At 44.3% G+C, this 13,513-nt stretch overlaps 1 pseudogene; it reads left to right on the top strand.

Annotated features, from left to right (window-relative positions):
- Positions 1 to 2,075: 2,075 nt before the first annotated feature.
- LOC116859508 lies at positions 2,076 to 4,166 on the top strand (annotated as a pseudogene).
- Positions 4,167 to 13,513: the final 9,347 nt, after the last annotated feature.

The raw sequence follows: 13,513 nt of genomic DNA on the forward strand, positions 1-13,513 counted from the left end.
CGCAAAATCCAGAGCCTTACCACTCAAAAGCAGTCACTACTTAGAGCTTGTAATACATAATATTCCATTCACAAGAGGAAAAAAATCCAAAAGTTACCTAAGAAGAACTACAAATCACAAAAAAGTATGAGATCTTTATGGAGACAAATACAAAATCTAACTGATGGATTCAGACAAAAAGAGTCCCAAATAGTGATATATACCATATTCGCTAATGTGAAACAAAATACTATAAAGATGTTAATTCTCCCTAAATTATTTACAGATGTAGTGCCTTAACTATAGTTAGTGATAATCAAGTTTATGCTGTTGTCTTCCATTCCCAAAAATCAACCCCGGAAAACTACAGAAGGGAGAATGGGAACCACAATGTATTAGCTTCCTAGATCTGTTGTATCAAACTGCCATGAACTGGGAGGCTTAAATAGCAGAAATGAACTCTTACAGTTCCCGAAGCCAAAAGCCCAAAATCACTTTCACTGACCTGCAATCAAGATGCTGGCAGGGCCACACTCCCTTTAGAGACCCTAGGGTAGAATCCTGTCCTTGCTTCTTGCAGCTGCTGGTAGCTACTGACTCTCCTTGTCTTTGTGGCAACATAATGGCCATCTTCAAGGTCAACATCTTCAAATCTCCCCCTACTCTCTCTTCACCTTGTCTTCTCTGACTATCCTTCTGCTTCCCTCTTCTGAAGATACAAGTGATTGCATTTAGGGCACACCTGGGTAATCATGAAGGCTCGAAAGATTCTTAGGTTAACCGCAACTGCAAAGACCCTTTTCCCAAAGAAAACAGCATTTAAAGGTTCTAGGGACTGGGAGATGGTATGTTTGGGGTGAAAATGAAAAAATGAAACATTTTTCAGCCTATCAACAACAAAATCGAAGCAGACCATGAGAAGTCCCTGTGTTGAACTGGTAGCTGTGTTTGGGGGCTGGGAGGGGGAGGCAGCGGTGAAGTTCAGGAGGACCCATGGTCTTCAATAGATGGCAGATGACGGGATGGGAGAGAAACTTGTTTAAACTTCTGCGCTGTTTCACTGAAGGAATCTGAGACATCATCTCAGAGCACGGAGGCCAATAACCCCGGGGTAGTATCAGGTATCAGGAAAAATTAGGTTGATTGATGCTGTAGGACTTCAGACTCCGTTAATAACCACCTGAAATCACTTTAGCCAGTGAAGCCCGGCCTTCAAAAAAGTATTGTAATAGAATCGAAAGAATGTTCTGAAGAGGGAATAGCAGGTATTAGGGCAACGATGCAATATTGGATAACCTCCAAAGAGCAGGGACTCCCCCAAATCACGCTGCTCAGCCACAGCGGTGTAGGAGATAAACTTTAAGAACAGGACACTGGGCAAGGCTGTGAGGATAAGCAAAGCGCCCCCCTCACTGGCCGTTCTGAGAACTGGGACGTGCAGCCTTGATTTCAGGGTGTGTGGAGGAAGAGGGCTTGGGCAGTTCCAGGCAGCAGAGCAATGATCCTGTAGGAAGGCTCAGCTGACCTCCCACCGCACAGCCCAATGGACCCCAGCCCCAGTGGGCCTGCTTCAGACCCAGGGAGGCCCTAGGTGGGGTCCTTGGATTTAGTGTTTCCTGACTTCGACCTCTGGAGTCTGAAGAAGAGGCTTCAGCTGGGGAGACTGGACTTGGGTCAGCAAAGGGAGGGATCCCAGGTCCTAGGCCCTGTCAGGTGGAAATAGGATCCCTGCCAGGATCTCCAGGACTGACAACAGGGGTCAGGGCAGATTTTTGCGGGGACCCCTCTAGTTCTGAGTTGGGGTATCTCAGTCATTCGCTAGGTATCAAAGTGAGGGCTCTGAGGAAAAGCAGGGAAACTCCCACTACAGACAGAGGAGGCCCTGGGAAGACTGGGGCCATGGCTTGAGGGAAGAATTCTTGGGTCGACCGGAATATGGGTGGCCGAAGTCCTGTCAGAAGTAGTTGTGACTACACCTCCCCACCCCATCCGCCCTCTCCTGCTGCCAGGCCTGGGAGACCTGAGGCAAAAGTAGCTGGATGTGTCATCTTTTCACTCTTTGTCTCAGTCGTCTCAGGGAGGTCTGAGAAAAAGACATGGTGGCCGTGGGAAACAGATATAAAGCTGAATATCCCAAGGGAGGACTGCAGGTACCCCTGTCCCAGAACAGATGAGCCCAGCCCCTGCTGTCATACCTGGAAGACCCTGATTAGAGGTGGCCAGTGGTCGTGAGCTATCCCTTTCCCCATGGAGCTGCAGCTGGTAGTTCCTCTCAGAGAGGGACGCCTTCAATCTGAGGGTGCAAAGTCAGGTCAGCTGAGGTAGAGGATGGAGTAGGCCCCATCGGGAGGAAATATTAATAACATAATGGGCCCTCCCACCACAGATAAAGGAGGCCCCTGCTATAAACCCTGGGAGACCCTGGGCAATTATACCTGATGTGGTGCCCCTCACTTCTTCCTCAGGAGAAAGTCAGAGGAGTTCAGCAGAGTGGTGGGGCCCAGACCCTGGCAGAAGAAAAATTAGCACCAAGAGAACGGTCTACCTCAGAACGGTGGGGACCTCAGAGTCTGGCCCCAACCCTCCTGTCAGCTCTGAGGACCCAGGACTGAGCCTGTAGTCACACCCTGAGCTGCCCCTTCAATTCTCCTTCTAGGAGCTCTAGAAACTGGAAGGTAAAAGCCTTGGTCTGAGGCCCATGTTGTCAGGTCAGCTTATCATTGAAGGCTGACTGACACAGTGCCAGGAGTCAAGGTGAGGGGCATGCCCTGAATGTCTACCAAGGGCCCCAGGACCCACAGTGCCTGACCGTCCATGGCCTACTCTCAGCCCTAGAAGCCTCAGGCTTCTAGCCTGACCTCAGGCTTCTGACCTGACCTCAGGCTGTGCCAGCTGCTCCCTGAAAAGCTACCTCAATCCCTCTTTCAGTTCTTCGGAAATGAGCCAGCCAGGAGAACGGGAACCCTGTGAGGCCCATGAGCACCACTAAAAAGGAGACCTGGAAGCTGCCTTTACCTGAGCTGTCATGGATGACTTTGTCAGCTGAGGCCACAGATGCTTTCCTTCTCTCTTGCCAACGTCTGGGGATCCCCACTGCCCACCCTCCTGCAAGTTACCCCCAGTATAAGTCATCATGCCTCTGGGCCGGAAGAGGGAGGGCTGCAAACTTAAGGAAGACCTTCAGGCCCCAAGACAGCCCTGGGGCCTGTGTGCAGGGTCTCATGTCTCAGGAGGTAGAAGCCACAACCTCCTCCTCTCTCTCCTTTGATCCCAGGTCCCCCCAACGTGGTGCCTGCTGCTGGAAAACCAAGTGTTCCCCATGGTTCTCAGAGAGCCATCTCCTCCCCCACTGCCATCACAGCCACTCCATCGAGTCAATCTGATGAGAGTTCTAGAAGCCAAGAGAAGGGGCTCCACCAGCACCTAAATCCTTGCTCAGGGATGCACTTAACAAAAAGGTGGCCAAACAGGGGTGGTTCCTGAGTGTCAAGTAGATAACAAAGGGGCCCATCACAGAGGCAGAAATGCTGAAGAGTATCACCAAAGAGCACAAGGACCACTTCCCTGTGATCTTCAAGAAAGCCTATGAGTGCACGGAGGTTGTCTTTGGCATTGATGTGAAGGAAGTAGACCCCGCCAGCCACTGCTATGCGATGCGATGCTGAGCAGTGAGCAGGGCCCGCCCAAGACCGGCCTCCTGGTGGTGCTCCTGGGGGCGATCCTCCTGGAGGGCGACCGTGCCCCCGAGGAGGTGGTGTGGGAAGCGCTGGGGGTCATGGGGGTGTATGCCGGCGAGGAGCACATCATCTATGGGGAGCCCCGGGAGCTCCTGACCAACGTCTGGGTGCAGGAAGGGTACCTGGAGTACCGGCAGGTGCCCGGCAGTGACCCTGCCTGCTACGAGTTCCTGTGGGGTCCCAGGGCCCACGTGGAAACCAGCAAGATGGAAGTCCAACAGTTTTCGGCCAAGGTCAATGGCACTGATCCCACTTCCTTCCCATGCTAGTATGAGGAAGTTCTGCAAGATGAGAAAGAGAACCCGGGCCAGAGTTGCTGCCACTGACGGTACTACTGCCATGGCCAGTGAAAGTTCCAGTGTCCCATCCAGCAGCTTCTCCTGCCCTAAGCAAAGTCTGAAGAAGATTCTTCACTCTTCGTTTGAAGACAACAGCCAAATGTCCAAGTAGCATAAAGCTGGGCCCTGCTGAGCAGGGAGCCCAACATGGGACTCGATCCCAGGACCCTGAGATCATGACCTGAGCTGAAGGTAGACGCTTAACCTACTAAGCCACCCAGGCACCCCCTCTTTTTTTAAATAAGTTTTCATTTTTATGTAATCTCTACACCCAATGTGGGACTTAAACTCACAGCCCTGAGATTAAGAGTCGCATTTCTACTGACTAAGCAGGCCAGGTGCCCCTCATACCATTTCTTGTAATAGAAAGTTTAATTAGCTTCAGAATCTAACTGTATGAATGACAGTGGTCACACATTCATAGTTGTTCATCAGGTTTAAGAATATGAGTTTTGATATTTTGCAAAACAAATCGGGAAACCTCCCATCTTTTTTGTGATCTGGAGCAAGATAACAAGGCATTAGAATAGAAATTTCCTTGTAAATGTGAACAGCCTAGAAATAAAATCGAGGGGCTCAAAGAATAGAGGAAAAATCATAAAGGATGGCTACCTCTTGCATTCACTCCCCTTTTAGTCTGTCATGTAAAATTAAGTGATTCATACCAGGTTTGCTTGGCTTATTCAAGAATGCAGGAGAAAGTAAATCTTAAATGAACTCTTCCTCACTGGCTCGTTTGTCCGCCAAACATGATTGAATGCTTGCTCTTTCGAAGGCTCTGTGTAAGGGAGATCCTGGGATCAGCAGGATACACCTCCACCAATAGAATGATGGAGATTCGGAGCAGCAATCCTATCGGGAAGAAAAGATGTCCCATAAGAGTTTCCGAACAAGGTCAAAAGGAGTGAGGCAGTAGGGCCGCAGTTGAGAGCACCCATGCATAAGTACCCTGAGCCAACACCATCTGGGGCATCTGAGGAAAGTGTACTTCTGTGGGAGTGAATTTTAAGTTCTGCTGGGACCGAGCTCTCAAAAGGCATGACTTACAGTTCAGAGAAAGGTCTGGAACAGAAAACTGTCCTAGCAGTTAGTTTTCAATCAGGGATAAATCAGAGAGAAATAACTTCACCTAAGGCAGGTATGGAATGTGTTCTGAGTTCTTTAGAAAACTTGGTGTAGTTGAACGCCATGAACGAACCAGATGTTCCACAAGGATTTCTTGAGAAATCGGGTGATACTCCTTGAAGTGATGCCAAAAAGCCACTAGGAAGGCATCTTTTCCCTGGTCTGTTTTTTTTTTAAGATTTTATTTATTTGACACAGAGAGAGAAAGCGAGAGCAGGAACACAATCAGGGGGAGTGAGAGAGGGAGAAGCAGCCTCCCCGCTGAGCAGGGAGCCCGATGCGGGGCTCGATCCCAGGACCCTGAGATCATGACCTGTGCTGAAGGCAGACGCTTAATGACTGAGAGACCCAGGTGCCCTTTCCCTGGTGTATTCAAGCTAGACCTGCTCCATTAAAATGCCATTAGGCTCAGGTTACTGTAAGTGGATGTTAGCTCTCTCTAAGCAAGGACTAGTTTTGAGGGGGGGGTGGAATGAATGGAAATAGTGTTTTGGATGGAGGAGCAGCTGGAGGGGATGGAAGGAGCTGGTCTTTGACTTAAGTGAATTCAAGGAGATTTGATAACAAAACAAATTCTCAGAGGAGAGGATGGAAGGTCCTGGGGCAAAGTCATATTAGAAGCAAAGGTCATTTGTCAGGAGCTGGAGGGAACAAGAGCTAAGCTGCCAGGTGTCAGAGCTGCTGACTGAAGCCACAAGCCAGACACACCAGAGCTAAGCCCGATCGCTTCCGGTGCTACTATAAGTAAGAGCAAAAACAGGAGAAATCGCCATTCCTTCTATGTCGTTTTCTCCCAGTTACAGTGCCCCAGCCAAGAGTCAGGTAGGCGAGCGCAGACATGGGGGTCACCTCACTGTTGAAGGAGCCAGAACAAATGCTCAGGGCAGTCGTATGCACCCTGAAGTCAGAGGAAGGCAAGGGGGAGTGGCTAAGGCAGGTGGGAAAAGTGTCTTCAAGGTTTCCTCCTCCCTTCCCCCTTAAGGAGGGCTCAGTAGAGGCCCAGAAGATCTCTGCCCAAGGCCTCAGATAAAGACACTTGAGAATGAAAGCAGGGGGCCAGGAATGCACCTATGAGAAGGGTCAAGTCTGATGTGGGGAGGGTCGCTTCTCCCCATGAGGCCTGCCAGGTTATGCCTTTGAAATGGCCTGGGTCAGGCCTGAAAAATCATACGTTAGGGTTTCTATCCAGGAGGCAGCCTCCTCACCATTTTATCAGGGTGTGGTATAGGCTGGTATGACTCACATCACACACATTCCTGCAGTCCTACAAGAAGGGGCTCGCCTAATTTACCTCGGAGATGATGAGCCTAAGATCATAGCACTTGATGATTTCCCCAGGTCCATGAGACAGAGCTGGGACTAGACCTGTAGTCTGAATTCGTCTGGGGGCCGTGTGGTTCCCACTCCCAGCCCGAGGCGTCTTCCACCTCTTAGTTCATTCATTTCTCTTCTCAGTTCTCTGGAATGTCTCTCGGGCCACAAAAAGAAGGTCTCTGTCCCAAGATACTGAAGGCAGACCTAAGAAGGAAGGTGACAATGCAAATCAAGCAGGACGTCAACGTAGATTCCTCCTCTCCAAATCCCAGGGTCCCCCTCGAGAGCTGACTCTATTTCTGTCTGGTTCCAGCATGTTCCCACATGATGGTACTGTCCCTTGGTTTTCCCCACTGTGCCCTCCTGTCCAACTCTGGAACCTGATCAGGTCACTAGCTCCCTGCTAAATCATCCTCTGAAGGCTATGCTTTTCTCCCAGTGGAACAGCCTAGAATCGCCTGTTCTTCCCCTGAAATAAAGCATTGCTGTTCCTTGCAGAACCCCCCATGCCCCCCGTCCCTCACCCTGGCACCTCTGTGATAGGAACAGCCCCTTTGAACTAGAAGTTCACTTTGGACATGGTGTTTCAATGCCTAGTCATTCCCTGCTGGCCTCCTGAACACACACTCAAAGTGTTTTCCAAGTGGGGTGGTGAGTAGAGTCCAACTTGACACATAACCTCCTGGTTTGGAGGCTATAACCCTGAAATTAGGGTTTTCTTTAAAACCACTCTGATAGTTGCAGTAGAATTTTAAATGGATGTCTTTTTGAAACTAGACAGGGAACAGATACCCAGATAAGTCCGCTTACCTAGATATTAAAAACATCTACTGAAGCTGAATCCCTAAAACGCGGGAATCCTCCTAGAAGTAAAAATTGGTTCCCTGGTAGACATGCTAACTCTCTAAAAAGGAAAAAAAAATATATCCTCCTACCACCTCTGTGTCTGTGGACCTTCCACACAGGAAAATCCTGGTTTTCAGTTTGGCTAAGGGCACCTGTGGAGAAGAGAGACTCACAAGTTAAGATTTTGACCATGCATCAGAAGGAAGGAGAAAATTCTCAGCCTACTGACATTACAGCAGTTAATGCGAAGGGCAGAGCTCAAAAGAGCTAGTGAGTGAAGAAGGGTAAATGCTCCCTTCTGACCTTTACAGGAGCCTCTGGAAACCACAAGATCCTGTGTTGGAAAGGAAGTTGTTCTCATAACAAATTATAATGGTGGGTTTTTATTGAGTACCTACAAATGTGTCAGCCTACGGGAGAGACTACAAGTGTTCATCCACATCTTCTCTTTCTCTCCTTCCTGGACACCGGGTGAAACTACATTGCCAGTCTGTATGTCATTAGGCAGAAGCCAGAGGGCTCCTTCCATGCTCTCTCTTCCACTCAGCAGCAAACATGGCGACCCTATGTTTCAAGGATGAAGCCAAAAGAGGGAAGGAGCCTGGATCCCTGAGTCACCTGAGAGCAATGACCCCGCCAACTGCCATCAGAATTTATGTGAACAAAAGAAATTTTGTTACTAGCATCAGCTAGCAGTTACATTAACTAGTAACATAGAGCTAGTATTTCTGTGCTGAAGAGTATTTAAATATCTTAATTACAAAAGTAGTAGTCTTTTGTTTCTTTTTCTTCAGCTTGATGGAGGCATAATTGACATGTAAAATTATAAGATATTTCAAATGTACATATATCATGGTGATTCGATATACCTACATCCTGTAAAAGGATTCTCTCCATCTAGTTAATCAACACGTCCATCGCCTCAGATAGTAATTTTGTTTTGCTCTCTCGGTGAGACCGTTGAATTTATCGTCTCAGCAAATTTCAATTATATAACACAGCGTTTCTTATCAACCACAGTCACCATGTTTTCCATTAGATCCTCAGACTTTGTTCATCTCTTATCTGAAAGTTTATACCCTTTTACCTGCCTTCCCTATTTCCACCCCCAGTCCAACCACCAGCAACCACTTCTCTACTCTTGTTTCTGTCAGCTTGACTTCTTTTGTTTTTTGTTTGTTTGTTTGTTTTTTAAAGATTCCACATATGGTCGCCTGGTGTCTCAGTTGGTTAAAGCCTCTGCCTTCAGCTCAGGTCATGATCCCAGGGTCCTGGGATGGAGTTCCGCATTGGGCTCCTTATTCAGTGGGGAGCCTGCTTCTCCCTCTTCCCTGCTTGTGATATCTCTCTCTCCATCTCTCTCAGATAAATAAATAAAATCTTTAAAAAAGTAAAGATTCCACATATAAGTGATACCACATAGTATTTATCTTTCTCTGTCTGGCTTCCTTCACTCAGCCCAACACCTCCGAGATCCATCCATGTTGTCACAAATGGCAGAACGTGGAGGAAAAGGAATCCTAGTTCACTGTTGGAATTGGCACAGCCACTATGGACTCCCTAGGGAGTTTTCTCAAAGAGTAAAAATAGAACTACCATAGAACCTAGTGATCCCATTTCTGGGTATATATGCAAAGGGAATGAAAACAGCTGGAAAAGCTAGTTACACTGCCATGTTCTTTGCAGTATTATTCACAATAGCCCAGAGAGTGAATACATAAAGAAGTTGTGGCACATGTGTGTAATGGAGTTTTCCTCAGCTAGGAGAGAGAATGAAATTCTTCTTCTCTCTTTGTTTCTCCACCTTTCTGCCTTCACCTGGATTAGTTAAGCATTTTAATTCGATTTTACCTTTTCTATTTGCTCACTGTGTATACCTTTTAAAGAAACTTGTTACTTGCTGCCCTAAGGTTTATAGTTATACATTTTAAAGATTTAGTTATTTATTTGAGAGAGAGAGACAGAGATTGAGAGCACAAGCGGAGGGGCAGAGGAAGAGGGAGAAAGAATCCGACGTGGATTCAGAGCAGAGTGTGGAGCCCGACCTGGGGCTCAATCTCACCATCCTGAGATCAGGACCTGAGCCAAAACCAAGACTCAGAGGCTTAACTGACTGAGCTGTCCAGGTACCCTTACAGTATATGTTTTAATAAATATTGGTCTGCCTTCAAATAAAAGTGTACTAGCCTCATCCAATGTTCCCTGGAAATTGAGGATTTCTGGAATGATTCTGCTTTTTCATCCTTTATTTTTCCTCCTAGAGTGAGAATATAATGCCTGGAGATAGAATGGGCATCTTATGGTCACAAGTAACAAAAGCTCTAAATGAAGTTGTTATGAATGGGAAGATATCTAAGAATAATTTTTGATGACCTCTTTGAGCATTTATACCAACCTTCTTTTGCCTACCCCTATCCTTTGATTGTTTGAGTGAAAAAAAAAATCCTACTTACTAAGCAAGTATTTTTCAGGTTATCTCTCACTTACAGCAGAATGCAAACAACTGTCATACACAGGTACTATTTTTAGTACCCCTTTAAAAATGAGGAACTGATCACAAAAAGCTTGTGAAGAATTCTCAAGTGTACATGGAATGTTTACCAAATGAGACCATATTCTGAATCACAAAATAAACCTTAATGTGTTTAAAAAGTAGAAAACATATGAATTATGTTCTTGGCCCACAAAGGAATTAAACTAGAAATTAGTAACAAAAACATACCTAGAAAATCCTCAAATACATTAAAATTAAATACCATACACTGAAATCTTAAAGTAAAAGAAATTATTGAAATGAATTAAAATTATAATATGAAAAAATCAAAATTTATGGAATGCATCCAAGCAAACTCTTTTTAAAAAGATTTTATTTATTTATTTGACAGAGAGAGAGAAAGATCACAAGTAGGCAGAGAGGCAGGCAGAGAGAGAGAGGCGGAGGCAGGCTCCCCGCCGAGCAGAGAGCCCAATGTGGGGCTCGATCCCAGGACCCTGAGATCATGACCTGAGCCAAAGGCAGAGGGTTAACCCACTGAGCCACCCAGCCACTCCTCATCTAAGCAAAACTTACAAAGAATTTTATAATAGTAAATGTGGGGCACCAGGGTGGTTCAATTAGTTAAACATCTGCCTTTGGTTCAGTTCATGAGCCTGCTTCTCCTTATCCCTCTGCCTCTCCCTCTACTTTGTGTTCTCCTGCTCTTGCTCTCTCTTAAATAAATAAGTAAATAAATAAATAACATCTATATATAATACTAAATGTTTATGTTTAATGGCATCTATTATATTTAATTAGATATCACATTCAAAGAAGTACATTTTATTTTTTTTAAGATTTTTTTTTTACTTATTGATCTGACAGAGAGAGAGAGACAGAGAGAGCCCAGGGAGGGGGAAAAGCAGAGGAAGAAGGAGAAGCAGACTCTCCACTGAGCAGGGAACCCAATGCAGGGCTCGATCCCAGGACCTGGAGACCATGACCTGAGCTGAAGGCAGATGCCCAGCCATGTGAGTCATTTAGGCACCTCTAAAGGAAGAAAATTTTAAAGCCATAAACTAATTTTTAACTTTAAGAAATTATGGGGAAAGAGCAAATTAAATACAAAACAAGCGGAGGGAGGAAATAACACAGATTTGAGCAGGAAAACTAAACTGATAAAAGAAAACAATAGAGGGGTGCCCGGGTGGTTCAGTCATGAGGCATCTGCCTTTGGCTCAGGTCATGATCCCAGGGTCCTGGGACCCAGCCCCGCATGGGGCTCCCTGCTCACGGGGAGCCTGCTTCTCCCTCTCCCACACCCTCACTTGTTTTCCCTCTCTTGCTGTCTCTCTCTGTCAAATAAATAAATAAAATCTTTAAAAAAAGAAAATAATAAAAAAAGTCAAATCAAAAGTTGGTTCTTTGAGATGATCAACAAAATTGGTAAACTTCTAGCCATTCTGACCAAAGGGGGGAAAAAAACACACAAATTGCCACCATCAACAATGGAAGAGAAGGTATCGCCGCTGCCCAGAGAGAAATTAAATAAATAAGGGAATGTTATTTATAATGTTATAACTTATAATAATAATTATTATTAATTAATTAATAATTAATAATGTTATTTATAATGTAATAATTTACGTAAAATGTATGATGAATACCTTTACAGCTACTAATTACCAAAACTCACTCTAAATGAAATAGGTAATCTAAACAATCCCACATCTTTACTAAAGAAATTGAGTTTGTAGTTGAAAACCTTGCCAAAACAGAAATCTCCAAACCTAGATGGTTTCACTGGCAAACTCCACCAAACATTTAAAGAAATACCAATTGTACATGGTATCATCCAAAAAGTAGAAAACACCTCTTTTCCCATATTATGATTCCAGCATTATCCCAATAGTAAAAACAGACATTGACATTACAGACCAATATTTGTATAGACCAGTAACTCTCATGAAGATACATGCAAAACCCTCAACAGAATATTCACAATCTACTTATACAAATCCAATCTACTTATACATAATAAAGATAAAACATCAAAAACAAGTTGGGTTTCATTCCAAAAATGAAAGACTGGTTTGACATTTGAAAATCTAGCAATATATTTTAACATGGGGACAGACTATATAGAGGGAAAAAATCATATGATCACATCAATAGGTTCAGAAAAAACATTCAACAAATTTCAAAAGCAAATTCTAATAAAATGTCTGAAGAAACGTGGAGTTGAAGACAACGTACACAGCCGAATGAAGGTCATATGTAAAAATGCTCTAGCTCACAACATTCCTAATGGTGAGAGTATGAATGCTTTTCCCCTAAGTTCAAGAACAAGGCAAAGATGTCTTCCCTTGAACATCATGCTTTAAATTCTAAGCTATTTTATAAGTCAAAAAATATCTGGAGTAGAATTCAGACTCTCTTTGGGCACCTGGGTGGCTCAGTCAAACGTCTGCCTTCAGTTCAGGTAATGATCTTGGGATCCTGGAATCTAGTTCGCATTGCATCGGGTTCCCTGATCAATGGGGAGTCTGCTTCTCCCTCTCCCTCAGCACCCCTTCCCCCAGCTTGTGCTCTCTCTCTTTCTCTCTGTCAAGTGAATCAATACAATCTTAAAAAAAAAAAAGGAATTCAAACTGTTTCTATAGCAGAAAACATTATTGCCTATACAGAACACAAGGTCAAATATAAAATAAAGCATGTTCTTTTAACAGCAATGAACAATGAGAGTTTGAAACTAAAAATGCAATACCACTGACACCAGCACAAAGATAAAAATTATTAGATATGAATTTTACAAAATATGTGCCAGATCATTGTGCTGCATGCTACAAGACAGACTGATGAAATGAAAGTAAGACTTAGGTAAGTGGGGAGATATCTTAATCATGGACTGGAATGATGTACAAATAAAGGCACAGAAACTGGAATATCCAAGACAATCCTGAAAAAGAACAATGTTCAAATACTCCAACTATTCAATCGCAAGACATTACAGAGCTACAGTGAGCACTATACTGTTGGCCCTGGGAGCGACACTTTTATCGCTTGTCTAATGTAATAACAGACTCAAAAAGAGAGACACACAAACACAGATCAGTGATTTTTAATAACGGTGCAAAGGCAACTCAAATGGTGGTGGAACAATAGAACTTTGCCAAATCCTGCACAACTTATACTAAAAATAACGAAAAATTTGTGTGACAGGTGTGCCAAAGAGCTTTTAGACAAAACATAGAACAGCATAGCCCTTCAAATAATAAACTGATAAATTGGACTTAATGAGAATTTAAAACTTTTGCTCTGCAAAAGACAGTGCTAATGGAATAAAAAGACAAACTACAGACTAGGAAACATTTTTCAATTTATTTATGTGATTATATATTCTCTATACAATAGAGTTGAGTTAAAACTCAGTAACAACACAAATAATAAATGGGCCAGAGTTCTGAACAGACATTTCAGCAAAGAATATATAGAGATTGCAAATGAGCATTGGAAAAGCTAGTCAACATCATTATTCATTTGAGAAATGAAAGTTAAAATCACAGTAAGATATCACTACACATTTATTAAAAGACACAACAAGGAAAAAAGTACTGGTGAGGATGTGGGGTATTTATAACTTAACACACAGTTGGTGGGAGCGCAAAATTTGGCCCTTTCTTACAAGGTGAAATTTG

The sequence above is a fragment of the Lontra canadensis genome, unplaced genomic scaffold (assembly GCF_010015895.1).
Source record: "Lontra canadensis isolate GAN:19392208 unplaced genomic scaffold, GSC_riverotter_1.0 scaffold157, whole genome shotgun sequence".
Taxonomy (NCBI): Eukaryota; Metazoa; Chordata; class Mammalia; order Carnivora; family Mustelidae; genus Lontra; species Lontra canadensis.